This window comes from Anomaloglossus baeobatrachus, chromosome 1 (genome assembly GCF_048569485.1).
Source record: "Anomaloglossus baeobatrachus isolate aAnoBae1 chromosome 1, aAnoBae1.hap1, whole genome shotgun sequence".
Lineage (NCBI taxonomy): Eukaryota > Metazoa > Chordata > Amphibia > Anura > Aromobatidae > Anomaloglossus > Anomaloglossus baeobatrachus.
Window position 1 is genome coordinate 513,126,158 of NC_134353.1, and position 20,715 is coordinate 513,146,872.

The window sequence follows — 20,715 nt, forward strand, 5'->3', positions numbered from 1 at the left end:
TTTTGCTATGATCATCATATGTGTATGTGAGATATATGATATATGAGGGATCTGAAAAGTACATCATTTGGACGTCTAACATTATTAATTTATCTATGCATGCACTTTTCCATTATTAGGTTATTTATATAGATATAAAGAATAGACTATGTATTTGGCTTTGGATATTTGCGCTGATTTCGTTGTCTGTGATTGCAATGATTATATATTGTATATAGAGGGCCAGGCCTCTGATTTGTCAGGGACACATTGTATGTATGGATCATCCTTGTCTTGTCTTTTTCTACCTTGTCCGGGACATAACTGTGTTCTTCCACATGTGGTGCACGCGCAGTTTCACTTGTGACCATATGGGAGAAGTGCGTCACTGTCCATCAATAACACGGACGGATATATATTGGGGGAGTATGATGAGTGGCACATCTACTCGCCTGTGCCCCACTGGAGAAGCTAACGCGACATGCGCGTTCGGGACCTCAGGACCCTGGTGTCTTTCCCTCCCACATCTGATTGGCAATACACACCTCTACTCCCCCAATATGGGTAAGCTCTATAACTGATGTGTCCTCACACATATAATACTGTATCTTTATGCATACCCAATGGGGGGTCTCTTTCTCTGTGTATGGGTAATGTTATGAAGTATAACTTTCCATGTATTTGGTATATATTAAATACACAATGTTGATATTAGGTGCTCCCTGCCTGTCATTGTGTGGGTGAGTTTGATGTAGTCCTACCTATACCTTTTATAGTGTTACTAGATGTAATTTGGATATTATCACATTTTATTATGTATGTTCTGTAGTTAATAAAAACCATTTTCTATTTAATTATATAAGTATCCTTGCGTCTTTTTATACACGATTAGTCTAGAACAGAGTACAAGTCTGACACGTAGTGAAAGACTGGAGAAAATGGTGCAGGAGTATATGAAGCTCAATATCGATGCCATCAGGGTTGGGTCAGATCCTTTTCCCTTTTGCATTTGGGCTTCAAAAATGGAAGAGGGGCCTTAGCTCGCCAGTCACATATTGGAGGTTTTGCTATGCAACCAGAGTTCTCTCAGAATGTGTCTTCAACGCTGCTGGGGGTGTCCTGACAGATAAGTGCATACAGCTGTCCCCTGAAAGTGTAGACCGCCTAACTGTCATCAACATGAACAAGTTATTGATCTCCAATGACTATTCCATCCAAGTTGCAGACTTTGCAGTCTAGGCAATGTTATACTTTTCAGTGTGCTGCATTGATATCACGTTATTACAGCCTGTGACACCTTTTCGTTGCTTCTGTGGGTTCTGTTGCTACTGCTGCTTATGGTACTAACAAGTGCCTTGGTGGTGCAACAATCAAGCAGTGTGTCCACCACTGTTACTTTTACATCTTGGCTTTTAGTTATGTATGAAGTACCTACTATTCTTCCTATGCCTTTTCCTTTTGCTTCCTCCTGAGTCATGAAAAGCCTTTTTTTTTATTCATTTATTTTTTTTAACTGGAGACTCTTATCCGAGTTTTCTTGTTATGTGTTGCCTGTAGTAGCAGGGGTCTCAAAGTCAAAGCAAGATGTCTACACTTGTCACTCGTCCACCTACCTCTTGATTTGTAAATACTTGGCCACACCCTGTGTGGTGCATGGCCCATGCCAGACTACTGTGAAAATACACTATGGGTACTCTGGGGCAATTGATTAAATTGTCCTGATGCCTGCCCCTTATTTTTGGAAATATGAAGGAAGTTGGGTCTCTAAGTTGTGTCTTGTCTGTAGTGGCAGGGGTCTCAGAGCAAGATGCCTACACCTGTCACTCATCCACTAATAATAATAATAATAATGATGATAATAATATTAATAATAATCTTTATTTCTATAGCCCCAACATATTCCTTAGCGCTTTACAATTCAGAGGTTCATATACAAACAAACATTTATAAGTAACAGTTAAAGAAAATAGAATAATTGAAGCAGAAATATTGACAATCCTGCTCGCAAGAGCTTACAATCTGCAATGGGGTTAGAAATGATTTGAAAAATGCAAATGCTGGGCCACACCCTGTGTTGGTGCAAGGCAAATGGCTGACTGCTGTGCAAAGACTATGGGTACTGTGGGGCAATTGATGCCACTGTCCTGCTGTCTGCCCATAATTTTTGGAAATGTGGAGACTCCAAGATGGGTCTCCAAGTTGTATCTTGTCTGTAATGGCAGGGTTCTCAGAGCAAGAGGCCTACTCCTGTCACTAATTTGCCTCTTGATTTAAAAACTGTAAATTCTGGGACAGACCCTGTGGGGTGCATGGCTCATACTTGACTGCAGCACTAAGACACTATGGGTACTGTAAGCCAATTGATACCATTGTCTTGCTGTTTACCTTTAATTTTTGGAAATATGTGAATTCCAAAATGGGCCTACTGCTGTCACTCAGCCAATATTTCTTATGGTAATAGTCTAGGAAATTAATGGATGTGCCACAACAGCGTGGTTCCACTTTAAAATGGTTTTAGCTGTTTTGATAGTTTTTGTGCCCCTTAAAGGTGCTTTTTATACTTTTTCTTTTGCCTCCCATTGAATTCAAGAGGTTCAGGGAACACAGGCGAGCTTGGTGAATCCAAACCGAACGGAGCCTCGGCCAGTTCGCTCATCTCTATTTGTAACCCTAATTAGTATTGACCAGATTATAGGCTCCACACAGGTCTAATTTTATGAAGATATAGACTCTTATAATCTCATAAGATAATTCTGATATGATGAGCAATAGTTAGAAGTAGTGATGAGCGAGCCCTAAAATTGATGAAAACAGCATGGGGAACATGCGTTAATGCATCTCTAAATAGTTACTTCCCAGCAGCGACCAGCTAACTACTAATTTTTAAAAATGACATGAGGTACCCCCTATTTTTGATAAACTGCCAAGGTAACGCAGACAGCTATGGGCTGTTATTATCAGGCTAGGAAGGTCCATGGTTATTTGGCACTAAACTAGCTTCTAGCTCTTTTCCCAGCTCTCCCCGATCACCTGGTGCAGTGGCAATTGGGGTAATATTTTCGAGGGTTTATGTCAGCTATGTAATGTCAACTGGAATCAAGCACAGGGGTTAGTAATGGAGAGGCATCTATTAAACACCCCAATTACTAGCCTAGTAATCCTCCCCAAAAAACACACAGGAAAAAATATAAAGACTCCCGCATATTATTCCTCATTCAACAATTTTTATTATCAAAAATATTCCCACGAAGTTCCATCGTAGTCGATGTTCCCCGAGTACAGCTATTCACAGGCGCCGAGTAGTGACAACAAGCCATATTAGAGCTGCTAACAGAACACTATGCTCATCGAGACCCAGCAACTCTGGTGAGAGTTGTCGCCACTACTTGGCTCCTGTGAATAGCTGTACTTTACCATCGCTGGAGCAGCATTATGGGATAGTGGACTACGACACAACTTCGCTAGAACATTTTTGATAATATATTGGTGAACAAAGGATAGTGTGGGGGAGTTGTTATTGAAATACAATATTTTTTTCCTGTGTGTATGTTTTTTGGGGATAATAATAACCATGGACCTACCCAACCTGATAATATCAGCCCTCAGCTGTCTATCTTGGCTGGTTACCAAAAATAAGGGGGGAAACCCATGTCTTCTTTTAGAGTTATTTATGTATTTATTTGGTTAAGCAAGGCTAACAGCACCCTTTAGTGCCACATTAAAGGCACTAAAGTGTGCAAGTATACAATATGTAGGGGGGGGCGCAGCATTACTTTGCTTTGGTCAAATTCCTGTTTCTTCTGCTTCCTGTTGTTTAACCAACTATAGGCTATGTGTAAATGTGACGCCCTGGCAAAACCAGGTAGTCACAAATAGGCCCCCGCAAAACACCTTCCCTCACTAGGAAACACACAGCCAACCAGAAACCCTAGTCACCCCCCCTTAGGAAAGATAGACACACCAGTGGACGTGACCAGGCGGTTGGGACATGCCCACCCAGGGGTCCAGACAGCCCGGGGCAGGAAAACAGAGCAGATTAGTCTGAAGTTCAGTTTGGAGAGGAGTGTGGGCTGGAGCTAAGTGTAGCTCCAGCAGGAAAGTTCAACTTGAACGGTACCAGAGTAGGAGCCCTGGTGCCACTGGATAGGAGGCAAACGGTGGTCTCCATCTGCAGGAGACAGGAAGACAGCTCGGCAGAACCGAGGTGGACTGGGACAGGGTTGTAGCTCGCTGGTACCAACACGGGGAACCTACCCGGAAACCGTAGCACAAAGGGGGGTACTCGGACCCTTAAGCCAGAACTGGAAACAAGCGGACTGGTTAATTCACCGATTGAGGCGAGGACTAGAGGTTCTGTCCCACCCAAAGTACCTCATAGAAGACAACAGCCCACCGATAGGGATAAGAGGTCACCGCCAGGGCCCATAGATCCCACGGGCCAGCGTCTGCGGGCATGGCTCCTTAGGCCACATCCAACGGACTCCTGAGTTTCACGCTAGGAAGTCCACTTTACACAAAACAGTGCAGAGAAAAGGATAGAGACCACCAGCTGGGTGGGGGACCCGAATGCAACCGGCCGTGGCACCGGCCACCATCACCTTGGTTTCCCAGAGACTTGTGTGGTTTATTAACTGTGAGTACACCAACACTCCCTACGGTCGCTATAACCTGCACAGAGGCACCGAGTCCCGGGGTCATCATCCCTACCCACGGAGGGGTTAACAACTAGCTGCCCCAACATCTCGCCCGGGCAGGGTCAGACTGGGGTGTCTGGGGCCCACCAGGGGAAATAACTCTAGGGGCCCACCCTACAGCTACATGCAAATATCTATTAGCCACTATCCCCATTATTTTGGAGCGCTGACTGTAAAGCACAGGCGGCCCTACATATCTGTGCACACACAATAACTAATGTACAATTACAGTAGTTTGCGTAGTTTGCAGTAAGGGGGATCTTAAAGTTATCACCGATCCACAGGATCCACAGGTTCGGTAGGTGATAACTTATTGATCAGTGGAACCAGACCAGTGGAAACTGCACCGATCGGAAGAATGAGGAACTTTTATCCCTGACAGGGCACTTATATGCCCATTATACAATGCAGCGGCGGCCGGTGGGATGTGTGACCGCAGCTCCATTCATCCAAATGGGGCAGTCAGATAAAAAAAAAGCACAGCCACTGAGGGAATGAATGGATCAGGGGTCGAGTCGGACATGAGCTCCAGTGTAATGCGGGATAGAAGTTGTACATTTTGACGATCAGTTCGAGTCCCAGCAATCAGACCCCACAGTTATCACTTATCCTTAGGCCACGTTCACACTGTCAGTATTTGGTCAGTATCTTACATCAGTATTTGTAGCCAAAACCAGCAGTGGGTGATAAATGCAGAAGCGGTGCCTGTCTTTCTATTATACTTTTCCTCTCATTTTACTGATTTTACAATTCCTGGTTTTGGCTTCAAATACTGAGGTAAAAAACTCACAAATACTGTGTGCACGTGGCCTTAGTAAAGGAGATTACTTGTTTTCACTGGAGAACCTCTGTAAGTGCATATTTGCTGCAGTGCAAAGTCACAGGACAGCGAGGGATTAAACATTCAAGTATTTAAACTAATGGAAATAATGAATCTTCCCCATATTGATATTGGAGAGAAAAAGTAACCGCCATACACAACACAATCCACTATACCAAGACCAATAATACCACATACAAGGGGGAAATACCGCCACACCGTGACCAGACAACATATTACCACCACATAGTGACCAAATACAACCACATGCAAGAGAAAAATACCGCCACACCATGACCAGATAACATATTACCAATACATAGTGATCAAACAAAACCACATACAAGAGAGTAATACCGCCACACCATAATTAGACCACATAGTAAGCAAATATTACCACATACAAGGGAGAAATACAACAACACTATGACCAGACTACCAAATAATACTACATAAAAGAGACAAATACCACCAAACCATGACAAGACCACATATTACTACTACACAATGACGACTACTACAATAAGGGCGGCTTTGCACACTACGACATCGCAGGTGCGATGTCGGTGGGGTCAAATCAAAAGTGACACACATCCGGCGTCACTTGCGATGTCGTAGTGTGTAAATCCTAGATGATACGATAAACGAGCGCAAAAGCGTCGTTATCAAATCATCGTTGCAAGCTCCGACTTTTCCATAATTTTGCTGCAGCGATGGTACGATGCTGTTCCTCGTTCCTGCGGCAGCACACATCGCTGTGTGTTACGCCGCAGGAGCGAGGAACTTCACCTTACCTGCCACCGGCGGCTCTACGGAAGGAAGGAGGTGGGCGGGATGTTTACATCCCGCTCATCTGCGCCCCTCCGCCGCTATTGGCCGCCTGCTGTTAGGGCCAGGTGGACGGGCAGACCCAGGAGGTGGATCCACTGGGCCGAACTCCTTGATGATGGCAAGGGGTCCGGTAGCTGGAGCACTACAGGTAGCAGGACAGTCCGTGTACAAGAGTAGAATGCAGAAGTCCCTGGGACCACGGAGTCACTGATGGTAGTCCGTGTGACGGAGCTCAGGTTCGGAAGCCGAGATGTTGTCAGGCGGAGTCCGGAACCGATGGAGCGAGAAGACGGGTCACCGCAGGGATCAGAGATGGAACGGACTGTCAGGATGGCAGATAGGCAGCGTTCGGGGTTCGGGATTCGGCAGGACCGGATGGCGAGGCAGGATCGGCTCTAGAAGAGAGAGAGGTGAGTATCTCACAGGAACACAGGGAGACCTGACTCCTAGCTTGGGAAACACGAAGAACAGGCCCCGCCCACTTGGACACTTAACCCCTTTATACCCTGTACCTGTGTGCCCAATTTCCTGTTAGTGGACGCTGGCCCTTTAAGAAAGGGTCAATGACCGCGCGTGCGCCCTAATGCACATGCGCGAGGCCCGGGTGCCAGAAGCCAGGGCAGGGAGCGGTGAGGAGGAAGCAGCAGAGCCGGGCTGGGGCTGAGAAGCCGACGGGCGCCGGGAGCGGGGACCAGGACGCCTGGGAACCGCAGGCAATGGAGGCTGGAGACCAGGGAGCGGTGGAGACCGGACAGAAGAACCGGGGAGCGACGCAGGGAAGCCGGGGAGCGTGGCAGGTGAGCCGGGGAGCAGAGCAGGTGACCCGGGGAGCGTGACAGTACCCCCCCCCACGCCCCCCTCCCCGCAACCGGGACAGGAAGGCACGGATCAAAGGAGTACCCACATTCTCCCGGGGTTCCCAGGACCTATCCTCAGGACCATAGCCTGCCCAGTCCACCAGGAAGAACTGTCGGCCCCGTACAGTTTTCATGGCCACGATATCCTTTACCGCATAGATGTCGTCATCGGCAATAGGAGGAGGAGCCGAACTGGCAGCAGCGGAGAAGGGACCAAGGACAACCGGCTTGAGCAGGGAGACGTGGAAGGAGTTGGGTATCTTCATCGTGACCGGGAGCTGCAGCTTGTAGGAGACCTCATTGATCTTGCTGAGGACTTTAAACGGCCCGATGTAGCGAGGTCCCAGCTTGTAGGATAGTAGCTTCAATCGGACGTACTTGGAAGCAAGCCAGACGAGAGCTCCTGGAGAGAAACACGGAGGGTCCAGACGCCTCTTGTCTGCGTGTCTCTTCATCTGCAGGGAAGCACGTCCAAGGGACGCCTTAACAGAGTCCCAAATGGTTGCAAAGTCATGGGCTACAGCATCAGCAGCAGGGACATCCGAGGAAGAGGATACAGGCAATGGGACGGAAGGCTGAAGTCCGTAAACGACATGGAAGGGAGAGCTGGAGGAGGACTCACTGACGTGGTGGTTATGGGAGAATTCAGCCCAAGGAAGAAGCGTGGACCAGTCGTCATGATGGGCGTTGACGTAGTGACGTAAGAAGGAGGTCAAGATCTGATTGACCAGTTCCACTTGGCCGTTCGACTGAGGATGGTAGGCTGAAGAAAAGTCCAGAGTCACTCCCAGATGTTTGCAGAGAGACCTCCAGAAGCGGGCGGTGAACTGAGTTCCTCTGTCGGACACAATGTGTGATGGAAAGCCATGCAACCGGAAGATATGTTGTACATAGGCGTCAGCGAGTTCCTGGGCAGAGGGCAGTCCAGCCATAGGGACGAAATGAGCCATTTTAGAGAACCGATCCACCACGACCCATATGACTGTGTGTCCGGAGGACAATGGCAAGTCCGTAATAAAGTCCATCGCAATGTGTTGCCACGGTACTGAGGGTATAGGCAGAGGCAGAAGACGTCCATATGGTAGATGTTTGGGCGTCTTATTCCTGGCACAAGAGGAGCAGGCTGAGACAAAAGAAGCGACGTCCGTGCGAAGGGATGGCCACCAGTAATGACGTACAATCGTACTCCATGTTCTCTTCTGACCAGCATGACCGGCTATTTTCGAGGCATGGCCCCAGTGTAACACTTTTTGCCTGTCAGTCTCAGAGACATAGGTCTTCCCGGGCGGTATGTGGGCCAGGGTGACAGGAGTCACCGGAATGATCTTACTAGGGCAGATGATGGGCTGGGATGTCTCCTCCTCCTGCTCCATGGGCATGAAAGACCTGGACAAGGCATCTGCGCGTACATTCTTGTCCGCGGGTCGGAAATGGAGCTGGAAATCGAATCTGGCAAAGAACAAGGACCACCTGGCTTGCTGTGGGTTCAGTCGCTGAGCAGACCGCAGGTATTCCAGGTTCTTGTGGTCCGTGTAAATAATAACGGGGTACACTGCTCCTTCCAGAAGGTAGCGCCATTCCTCCAGAGCCAGTTTGACTGCCAATAGTTCTCGGTCACCGATGGTGTAGTTGCGTTCAGGCGCTGAGAAGCTCTTGGAGAAGAAACCGCAAGTCACCATCTTCCCGGAGGAGGACTTCTGCATGAGCACTGCTCCGGTTCCCGAGGAGGAGGCATCTACCTCCAAGGTGAACTGTCGGTTTAACTCCGGACGGTGGAGCACAGGAGAGGAGGCAAATGCCCGCTTCAGAGAGCCAAACGCGGCGTCGGCCGCAGGTGACCAGTCCTTTGGATTAGCCCCCTTCTTGGTCAAGGCGGAGAGAGGAGCAGTCAGAGCAGAGAAGTGAGGGATGAACTGGCGGTAATAGTTGGCGAATCCCAGAAAGCGTTGGATTGCCTTTAGTCCAGAAGGAGGAGGCCAGTTGAGAATGGAAGAGACCTTCTTCGGATCCATCTGCAGTCCGGTATCGGAGATGACGTAACCCAGGAAGGGAAGAGAAGACTGCTCGAAGACACACTTCTCGTACTTGGCGTACATACGATTCTCCCTCAGTCGTCGTAGTACCAGCTGCACGTTCTCTCTGTGGGTCTGGAGGTCCGGAGAAAAGACCAGGATGTCATCAAGATACACCACCACACAGATGTAAAGAAGGTCCCGGAACACGTCGTTCACCAATTCCTGAAAGACTGCTGGTGCGTTACACAGGCCGAAGGGCATCACACAGTATTCATAGTGCCCATCGCGAGTATTGAACACGGTCTTCCATTCGTCCCCAGAGCGGATGCGGACCAGGTTGTAGGCACCCTGAAGATCCAACTTGGTGAACACACGAGCTCCTCTAAGCCGATCAAACAATTCGGGGATGAGCGGCAGGGGGTACTTGTTTTTCATGGTGATTTGGTTTAATCCCCGGTAGTCTATGCATGGGCGTAGGTCACCTTCTTTCTTCTTAACGAAGAAGAAGCCTGCTCCAGCAGGAGAGGAGGATCTCCGAATGAATCCCCTTGCCAGGCTCTCTGTGATGTAAGTAGACATGGCCCTTGTTTCGGCTGGAGACAGCGGATATATCCGTCCTCGAGGTGGTGTAGTTCCCGGGAGCAGGTCGATGGCACAATCGTAAGGACGATGTGGCGGAAGTACCTCTGATTCCTTTTTGTCGAAGACATCCACGAAGGACCAATAGGCCGAGGGCAGTCCCGGTAGGGACTCTGGAACCGGAGGTCGTCGGATGGGTTGTATGGTCTTCAGACAGTTCTCATGGCAAGAAGAGCCCCATCGGGTGATTTCACAAGTGCCCCAGCTGACTGATGGTTTGTGTGTCCGTAACCAGGGAAGTCCCAGCAGGATTTGATGGGACATGTGTGGAAGGACGTAGAGAGCGATGTTCTCGGTGTGCAGGGCACCGATACGCAGTTCGACCGGCCTGGTGATCCAGGAGATGGTGTCAGAGAGGGGTTTCCCATCCACAGAGGCAATCACGAGGGGTTTGTCGAGTGGAGTAACAGGCACCTGGTACTTGTCCACCATGGCCTGCTGGATGAAATTGCCTGCTGCCCCAGAATCGAGGTACGCCTCAGCCGTGAACCGCGTCACTCCCGTTGTCACTTGTACAGTCCACATAACCGGGTCTGAGAGAGTCCCAGCACCTAGGGTGGCCTCTCCTACCAACCCTAGGCTTTGGAGTCTCTGGACAGGAGCGTAGCAGGTGTGTGCCCTCTCCGCAGTAGAAGCAGAGGCCCTTGGCGAGCCGCTCTGCTCGGCGTTGTTCAGACTGCTGCACACGGTCGATCTGCATGGGCTCGTGGACAGAGACACCAGATGCCGTTGACTGAAGTACGGCGGGCTTCTGCGGAGGAGAGGAATGCCGTACCGGACGTCTCTCACGGGACACCTCTTTGGATCGCTCCTGAAAGCGAATGTCCACTCGAGTCGCTAGGATAATCAGCCGGGGAGCAGAGCAGGGGACCCGGGGAGCGTGACACCTGCTGTGTGACGTCGCTATGACGCCGCACGACCCGCCCCCTTAGGAAGGAGGCGGGTCGCCGGCCAGAGCGACGGTCGGAGGGCAGGTGAGTGCATGTGAAGCTGGCGTAGTGATAATTTTCGCTACGCCAGCTATAACAAGATATCGTACCTGCAACGGGGGCAGGGACTATCGCGTGCAACATCGCAGCATCGGCTTGCGATGTCGCAACGTGCAAAGCCCGCCTAAATGATCATGAATAAAAACCACCATACTAATAACATTAATATTACCATCAGTGCCATTGTACACAGGAGCTCTGTATATAGTGTCAGTGTACAGGTAATACAGTGATCACAGATGACTTTATAAACAGGAGATCTGTATATAGGTAATACAGTGATCACCAGTGACATTATACACAGGAGCTCTGTATATAGTATACAGTGTGTGTGTACATGCAATACACTGACTTACCAGTGACGTCTCTAGCTGAAGTTATTCATCTCCACTTTTCCTCCTCATCTGGTGCTGACCGTCATCACTTTTTCCTGCCAGAACATGCCTCTGCAGAAAATAACACACTGTCACCTATTGTCGATCACTCCCAGGGCACATTCCACACTGTATCACCAATTTCTACACTACATCAGAATTTTGTTCCCCCATTGGAGACAGTATTCTCAAAATGAACCTATATTTCATCAGTAATAATGCCCCCAAATTTGCCCCTACAGTAATTATGCCCCACTTGCCACCATAAACCAATAATGTATGTCCTCATCCTGGCCCCTTTTATTTAATAATATCTGGGGGAACAAGTGGAATCAGAAGGGTTGTTAATTGCTTTCTTCACAAAATATCCTCTCACACACTGCTCCTCTCCAAAATAGGGCCACAATGTGCCCCTTTCCATAATGTACCCCCAAAACTTGCCCTTTCTATAATATTTCTCTGCATAAATTACCCCCACTCCTCATTATACCAAGCTGCCTTTCACAATTCCCTTCCTAATTGCCTCATAATGACCCTCATTTCCCCATAAAGCCCCCCACTGCCCCATAATGTCACTTGTGAAGTAATACCGCTCCTCCCCCACCAAGGCCCCCTCATCTCAAATTACCATATATACTCGAGTATAAGCCGACCCGAGTATAAACCGAAGCCCCTGATATAACCACAAAAAACTGAAAACTTATTGGCTCAAGTATAAGCCTGGAGTAGGAAATGCAGCAGCTACTGGTAAATTTCAAAATTTAAAATAGACACTAATAAAATGTAATGTGCCCCCTTGTAGTAATGTGCATAACCTTGTGCCGTGTAGCAACGGGCCCCCTATCCTTGTGCTGTGTAGCAACGGGCCCCCCATCCTTGTGCCGTGTAGCATAGGGCCCACCATCCTTGCGCCATGTAGCAACGGGCCCCCAATCCTTGTGCCGTGTACCAACGGGCCCCCCATCCTTGTGCAGTGTAGCAATGGCTCCCCATCCTTGTGCAGTGTATGAATGGGCTCCCCATCCTTGTGCATTGTATGAATGGGCTCCCCATCCTTGTGCAGTGTATGAATGGGCTCCCCATCCTTGTACAGTGTATGAATGGGCTCCCCATCTTTGTGCAGTGTATGAATGGGCTCCCCATCCTTGTGCAGTGTATGAATGGGCCCCCCAGCCTTGTACAGTGTCTGAATGGGTTCCCCAGCCTTGTGCAGTGTATGAATGGGCTCCCCATCCTTGTGCAGTGTATGAATGGGCTCCCCATCCTTGTGCTGTGTATGAATGGGCTCCCCATCCTTGTGCAGTGTATGAATGGGCCCCCCAGCCTTGTGAAGTGTATAAATGGGCTCCCCATCCTTGTCCAGTGTATGAATGGCCTCCCAATCCTTGTGCAGTGTATGAATTGGCCCCCAAGCCTTGTGCAGTGTATGAATGGCCCCCCAGCCTTGTGCAGTGTATGAATGGGCTCTCGATCCTTGTGCAGTGTATGAATGGGCCCCCCATCCTTGTGCAGTGTATGATTAGACCCCCCCAGCCTTGTGCAGTGCATGAATGGGCCCCCAAGTCTTGTGTAGTGTGTAAATGGGCCCCCCATCCTTGTGCAGTTTATGAATGGGCCCCCCCATCCTTGTGCAGTGTATGAATGCCCCCCCCATCCTTGTGCAGTGTATGAATGGGCTTCCCAGCCTTGTGCTGTGTATGAATGAGCCCCCCAGCCTTGTGCAGTGTATGAATGAGCCCCCTAACCTTGTCCTGTGTAATAATGGGCCTCCCAGCCTTGTGCAGTGTATGAATGGGACCCCCAGCCTTGTGCAGTGTATGAATGGGCTCCCCATCCAATTGTAGTGTATGAATGGGCTCCCCATCCTTGTGCAGTGTATGAATGGGCCCCCCAGCCTTGTGCAGGGTATGAATAGGCTCCCCATCCTTGTGCAGTGTATGAATGGGCTCCTCATCCTTGTGCAGTGTATGAATGGGCTCTCAATCCTTGTATAGTGTATGAATGGGCCCCCCAGTCTTGTGCAGTGTATGAATGGGGCCCCCATCCTTGTGCAGTGTATGAATAGGCTCCCCATCCTTGTGCAGTGTAGGAATGTGCTCCCCATCCTTGTGCAGTGTATGAATGGGCTCCCCATCCTTGTGCAGTGTATGAATGGGCTCCCCATCCTTGTACAGTGTATGAGTGGGCCCCCCAGCCTTGTGAAGTGTATGCATGGGCTCCCTATCCTTGTCCAGTGTATGAATGGGCCCCCCAGCATTGTGCTGTGTATGAATGGGCCCCCCAGCCTTGTGCTGTGTATGAATGGGCTCTGCATCCTTGTGCAGTGTATGAATGGGCCCCCCATCCTTGTGCAGTGTATGAATGGGCCCCCCATCTTTGTGCAGTGTATGAATGGGCCCCCAGCCTTGTGCAGTGTATGAATGGGCTCTCGATCCTTGTGCAGTGTATGAATGGGCCCCCCATCCTTGTGCAGTGTATGATTAGACCCCCCCAGCCTTGTGCAGTGCATGAATGGGCCCCCAAGTCTTGTGTAGTGTGTAAATGGGCCCCCCATCCTTGTGCAGTTTATGAATGGGCCCCCCCATCCTTGTGCAGTGTATGAATGCCCCCCCCATCCTTGTGCAGTGTATGAATGGGCTTCCCAGCCTTGTGCTGTGTATGAATGAGCCCCCCAGCCTTGTGCAGTGTATGAATGAGCCCCCCAACCTTGTCCTGTGTAATAATGGGCCTCCCAGCCTTGTGCAGTGTATGAATGGGACCCCCAGCCTTGTGCAGTGTATGAATGGGCTCCCCAGCCTTATGCAGTGTATGAATTGGCACCCCAGCCTTGTGCAGTGTATGAATGGGCCCCCCAGCCTTGTGCAGTGTATGAATGGGCCCGCCAGCCTTGTGCAGTGTATGAATGAGCCCCCCAGACTTGTGCTGTGTATGAATGAGCCCCCAAGCCTTGTGCTGTGTATGAATGGGCCCCCCAGCCTTGTGCTGTGTATGAATGAGCCCCCCAGACTTGTGCTGTGTATGAATAAGCCCCCCAGCCTTGTGCTGTGTATGAATGGGCCCCCCAGCCTTGTGCTGTGTATGAATGGGCCCCCCTTCTTGTCCCCTATTATGTCATTGTTCACACACACACACACACACACACACACACGTTATTCTCACCTGTCCTCCATTCCTGCGCTGTCCTTACCTTATCAGTTCGCAGGCTCATAGACCCCTCGGTGATCCCAATCTCTGCACGGAGCCGCCGCCGCAAGATTAAATCATGGCTTTACTGCAGTTAAATGCTTTGCGGCGCCGTAAAGCATTTAATTGCAGTAAAGCCATGAATTCACCTGCAGCGATGGCTCCGTGCAGAGGACGGGATCACCGAGGGGTCTGTGTCCTGCGGTCTGGAAGAAGCAGATGGAGCACCGCGGGAGCGAGGAGAGGTGAGAATATTTTTTTTTTTCTTCGGTTCCTCCTGAGCGCTTACTTTCAGCCCTACGCGTCCTCTTCTCTTCTGCTCCGGCGGCAGGGTGATGACGGCTGCTGTGTCGGTGCGGGGCTGAGCAGCTCCTCCGCATCAGTCCTGACACCGGCCACACTGTTCAGATGTACGCGCGTCTGAAAGATGCGCGTACATTTGAATAGCGGCGCGGTCTCCAGGACAGGTCAGGGACTTCCACAGTGCAGGACCTACGGTGATATCACATGACTGTGATGTCACCACAGGTCCTTCTACAGCCGTGCAAACTGCAGTGATAGTACGGAACTTGTACTATCGCTGCAGTTTGTGATTGAAAGGCTGGTGGCCCTCAGAGCGTGGGTAGGGGGGGCCCTTCACAGCGTGGGGGCCCTGCCCAGTCTGCCGCACATAATGCCGGCAGCCCTATACACTGCCCCGCACTATATAAGGCACAGGGGCCCAATGAGGGCCCGGGGCCTACCGGGGGATTCTCCGCTACCCCGCTGGGCCAGACCGACCCTGCCCCCGTGTGCCCCACAACAGCAGCAGTGGTGCCCCACTTCACCACACGCTATGGGTGGTGTCACAAACTTACTACGGCCTAGCCCGTACATTTATGTCCCCCCATTTATTCGGCGTGTCCGCAAGATCCCCGGGTCCAGAGACCCTCGAGCCACCACCCCAGAAGGGCCCAAGCAGTGCCGGCTGCTGTCACGTGGGCGGCACATAAACTTGTGTTATTGCTGCAGCCAAAACCTACTCCCTTGGCATTAAAAAAGCTGCTTCCAATAAGTAGATTTTGCTCCATTTTCACTGCATTTTATTTGTGTTTTTTATTGTTCTTTTAGTGTGTAATTTGTATACAGTACATCTTTAAATTAAGTTAGTTTTATTCATCACAGAAGCAGCAAAAACACATCAAAAGCACAGCATCATTGACGCATGTGTTTTTGTTTCAATAAGGCTATGTTCACACTTAATATTTTTTGCACTCTCTCATTGCTTTCAATAGTGAAAAAATATCACAAAAATGTTGAAAGAATTGATATGCTGCTTCTCTCAAAAACACAGCAGTTTTCCATTTTAGTCAAGGAAAAAAGCCATCGTGTGCATGAGATTTCTAGACTCTCATTGGTTTTGCTGCTGATGTAAAAACCATCTTTTAATTTGCATAAAACTCAGGGTAAAAAGACTGCAAAAAAAATGCCGCAAAATGCATTGTGTGAACATAGTCTTATTAAGACAAAGATGCATGCATCAAAAACGCATCAAAAACACATAAAAAAAAGCAAGAGAGTGGAGGTCTGGGATTCATGCGGAAGTTCAGCTGCAGGAAAGCCTGACCGACCACACACTGATCATGTGCACATACCCTTAAGGGGAGGAGGAGGCATTTTTTTCTTTTGCCTTATATCCAAGTCATTATACAGGAAAGAATGTGTCCTAACATTTTCCCCTATAAAATCCATTTTATCTTCAGTTTTTTATGTTTTTTGGTATGGGCACATGATCAGTGTTTATTCAGGTTTTCACACAGCTAAATTTCCACATGAATTCCACACCTCCGGTCACTTGAGTGTTTTTACATGTTTTTGAAAAATGTGTTTTTCTCTCAATAAAGTTGGTTGAAAGAAAGGAAGCAGAAGAAACAGAAAATAGACCAAAGCAATGTCCTGCCCCCCTACATATTGTACAGTTAGGCACTTAGTGTCTTTTTTGTGGCACTAAAGGGTATCTTTAGCCTTGTTTGACATAAACAATATAATTATATAATACTAGAAGGTGGCCCGATTCTAACGCATTGGGTATTCTAGAATTTATTGTGTAGTTACTGTATGATTTTTGTTATATATATATATATATATATATATATATATATATATATATATATAGATGTTGTCTGTAGTTGCTAAGTATTTGTGTAGTGCGCAGTAAATGTTCTGGGTGTTGTCTGGGTGGGGGTGTGTGAGAGCGGTGTTGTTTGTGTGTTGCGTTGTGTGTGTTGCGTTGTGTGTTGCATTGTTTGTGGAGCGCTGTGTGTCTGCAGCATTGTGTGTGTTTGGGTGCTGTGTGTGTTGCGCGGTTTGTGTGGGTGTGTGTGTTTTGGGGGGAGGTATGTTTTGTGCAGTGTGTGTGTTGGAGGAGTAGTCCTGGAGGGAGAGGAGTATAATAGTAGGAATAGTCCTGGGGAGAGAGGAGTATAATAGGAGGAGTATTCCTGGGGAGAAAGGAGGATAATAGGTGGAGTAGTCCTGGGGAGAAAGGAGGATAATAGGTGGAGTAGTCCTGGGGGGAGAGGAGTCTAATAGGAGCAGCAGTCCTGGGGGTGAGGAGTCTAATAGGAGGAGTAGTCCTGAGGGGAGAGGAGGATAATAGGAGGATTATTCCTGGGGGGAGAGAAGAATAATAGGAGGAGGAGTCCTGGGGGGAGAGGAGGATAATAGGAGGAGTAGTCCTGGGGGAGAGGAGTATAATAGGAGTAGTCCTGGGGGAGAGGAGAATAATAGTAGGAGTAGTCCTGTGGGGAGAGGAGGATAATAGTAGGAGTAGTCCTGGGGGGAGAGGAGGATAATAGGTGGAGTAGTCCTAGGGGGAGAGGAGGATAATAGTAGGAGTAGTCCTGGGGGATGAGGAGTATAATAGGAGGAGTAGTCCTGGCGGGTGAGGAGTATAATAGGAGGAGTAGTCTTGGGTGGAGAGGAGGATAATAGGTGGAGTAGTCCTGGGGGGAGAGCAGGATAATAGGAGTAGTAGTCCTGGGGGGAGAGGAGGATAATAGGAAGAGTAGTCCTGGGGGGAGAGGAGAATAATAGGAGGAATAGTCCTGGGGGGAGAGGAGATTAATAGGAGGAGTAGTCCTGGGGGGAGAGGAGTCTAATAGGAGGAGTAGTCCTGGGGAGAGAGGAGTATAATAGAAGTAGTCCTGGGGGAGGGGAGTATAATAGGAGGAGTAGTCCTGGGGGGAGAGGAGTATAATAGGAGGAGTAGTCCTGGGGGGAGAGGAGTCTAATAGGAGGAGTATTCCTGGGGGGAGAGGAGGATAATAGGTGGATTAGTCCTGGGGGAGAGGAGGATAATATGTGGAGTAGTCCTGGGGGGAGAGGAGGATAATAGGAGGAGTAGTCCTGGGGAGAGAGGAGTATAATAGGAGTAGTCCTGGGGGGAGGGGAGTATAATAGGAGGAGTAGTCCTGGGGGGAGAGGAGGATAATAGGTGGAGTAGTCCTGGGGGGAGAGGAGAATAATAGGAGGAGTAGTCCTGGGGGGAGAGGAGTCTAATAGGAGGAGTAGTCCTGGGGAGAGAGGAGTATAATAGAAGTAGTCCTGGGGGGAGGGGAGTATAATAGGAGGAGTAGTCCTGGGGGGAGAGGAGTATAATAGGAGGAGTAGTCCTGGGGGGAGAGGAGTCTAATAGGAGGAGTATTCCTGGGGGGAGAGGAGGATAATAGGTGGATTAGTCCTGGGGGGAGAGGAGGATAATAGGTGGAGTAGTCCTGGGGGGAGAGGAGGATAATAGGAGGAGTAGTCCTGGGGAGAGAGGAGTATAATAGGAGTAGTAATCCTGGGGGGAGAGGAGGATAATAGGAGGAGTAGTCCAGGGGGGAGAGGAGGATAATAGGAGGAGTAGTCCTGGGGAGAGAGGAGTATAAGAGAAGTAGGCCTGGGGGGAGAGGAGTATAATAGGAGGAGCAGTTCTGGGGGGAGAGGAGTATAATAGGAGGAGTAGTCCTGGGGGGAGAGCAGGATAATAGGAGGAGTAGTCCTGGGGGGAGAGGAGGATAATAGGTGGAGTAGTCATGGGGAAAGAGGAGGATAATAAGAGGAGGAGTCCTGGGGGGACAGGAGTATTATAGGAGGAGTAGTCCTGGAGGTGAGGAGTATAATAGGAGGAGTAGTCCTGGGGGGAGAGGAGTATAATAGGAGGAGGAGTCCTCGGGGGAGAGGAGGATAATAGGAGGAGTAGTCCTTGGGGAGAGAGAAGGATAATAGGAGAAGTAGTCCTGAGGAAAGGGAGTATAATATTTGGAGTAGTCCTGGGGGGAGGTGTATAGGTGCCCAATGTGTGTGGGGGCGTGGCCGAGTGGGGCAGACGTGGCCGAGCGTGTGGGGGCATGGCCGAGCGTGTGGGGGCGTGGCCGAGAGGGCAGAGTGTGGGGGGCGTGGCCGAGAGGGCAGAGTGTGGGGGGGCGTGGCCGAGGGGCAGAGTGTGGGGGGCGTGGCCGAGCGGGGCAGAATGTGGGGGGCATGGCCGAGCGGGGCAGAGTGTGGGTGGCGTGGCCGAGCGGGGCAGAGGGTGGGGGAGCGTGGCCGGGGGGGCAGAGTGTGGGGGGCATGGCCGAGCGGGGCAACGGCCGAGCAGGGGGTGTGGCCAAGCGTGGGGGGCATGGCCGAGGGGGAAATTATGCAAAGCGGTTTCCATAGTTACCTGATGTGTATCGTTGTTATCAGCGTACGTGTGCCGGGAGTCGGGGTATGCTAGTAAGCATGGTACACATCAGGTAAGTATTCAAAGAGACAGTGCTGGGTCACTTGTTGGTCTCCTACTGTGCAGCACGCATTAACGTGTGACAGCGGGAGACCTACGATCTGAATGGGCAGGGAGCCGGCATACGCTGGTAACCATGCTACACAATATTACCCGATGTGTACCATGGTTACCATCGTACCCCGCCCCCCACACGCACGGGAGCCCACACCAGCGTACGCCGGCAACCCCAGCAATGCGAGGCTATGTGTCGGCTGGGTTGCCGGCGTACGCTGGTGTGGGCTCCCGGGGGTACAGCACTCACCTGGGAGTCGGGGCTCCGTGTCGGGTCGGGGAATGTGTGCGGGGGGGCGGGGCCAGAGCGAGCGTGCAATGCGTGAGGGGGGCGGGGCGGGGCCGAGTTGCCAATGCGTGCAGGGGGCCGAGGCGAGAGGCCAATCCATGTGGGGGGGCAGAGCCTGGGCGAGCGGCCAATCCATGCGGGGGGCGGAGCCGAGTCAAGGCGAGCGGCCAATGAGACGCTTGTCACGGTAACGACAGAATTTTGGAGCAAGACAGACAGACAGACAGACAGACAGACAGAATAAGGCAATTATATATATATAGATAAAATAACCTATTTGTGGACACCTCTATTTTTGATAACCAGCCAAGTTAAAGCAGATAGCTGTGGACTGGTATTATTAGGCAGGGAAGGTCCATGGTAATTTGTCTTTTCATAGCCTAAAAATACCAGCCTGCAGTTGCCCTAGAAGTGATGCATCACATTAGATGCACCAATTCTGTCACTTTGCCCAGCTCTTCCCAATTGCCCTGGTGCGATGCCAAGCAGGATAATATTTTTGGGGTTCATATCAGCTGGGTAGTGTCAGCTGGCATCAAGCCCTGGTGTTAGTAATGGAGAGGCGTTTATCAGACACTCGCATTACCAACCTAGTAAAGTAAAAAAAAAGCACACACAAATATTTTATTTTAAAAAATATCCCTCTACTCTTGCACTGGTTGATCAATTTATATTAAAAAAAAAAGCCATGAAAATCAGAAAGAATCAAATCTGACGAAGTCCACAACTGGAAACCTTAAAGATATAAAAAGAGAGAAAGAAAGACAAGATATTGTCTCCGTTCACCAGTTTATTATAAAATAAAATCTATGCAGCTCCAAATATGCAATTGCGCCGCCCCTGCAGCGGTCGAACCACTCGGATCCGGGGATTGCTGCTGTGACTCGAGGGTCTCCGGACCCGGGCTCACGGCCACTTCAAATGTAAAGGGAGTATTTACAGGGGATAAGAGTTTGTGGCGCCACCCATGGTGCGCGGTAAGGGGAGTACCGCTGCTGCCGATGGGAGTACCCGGGGGAGATAGAGTGGGGTAGCAGATGATGTTCCCTCCACGGGTAGGGGAGGCCCCGGGACTCTGGATGATGGAGATGGTGTAGGGGAGCGTGGTGCAGGTTGAAAGCAGGGGAAGACAGCTTACTCACTCAGGCAGTTGGTAGTGCTGCGACCGCAAAGCAGTCTGCACTCTTGGGGGAGCTCGTCTTGGTGTCCGTCTCATCTGGTACTGCCGGATGGTCCGGAGCCTG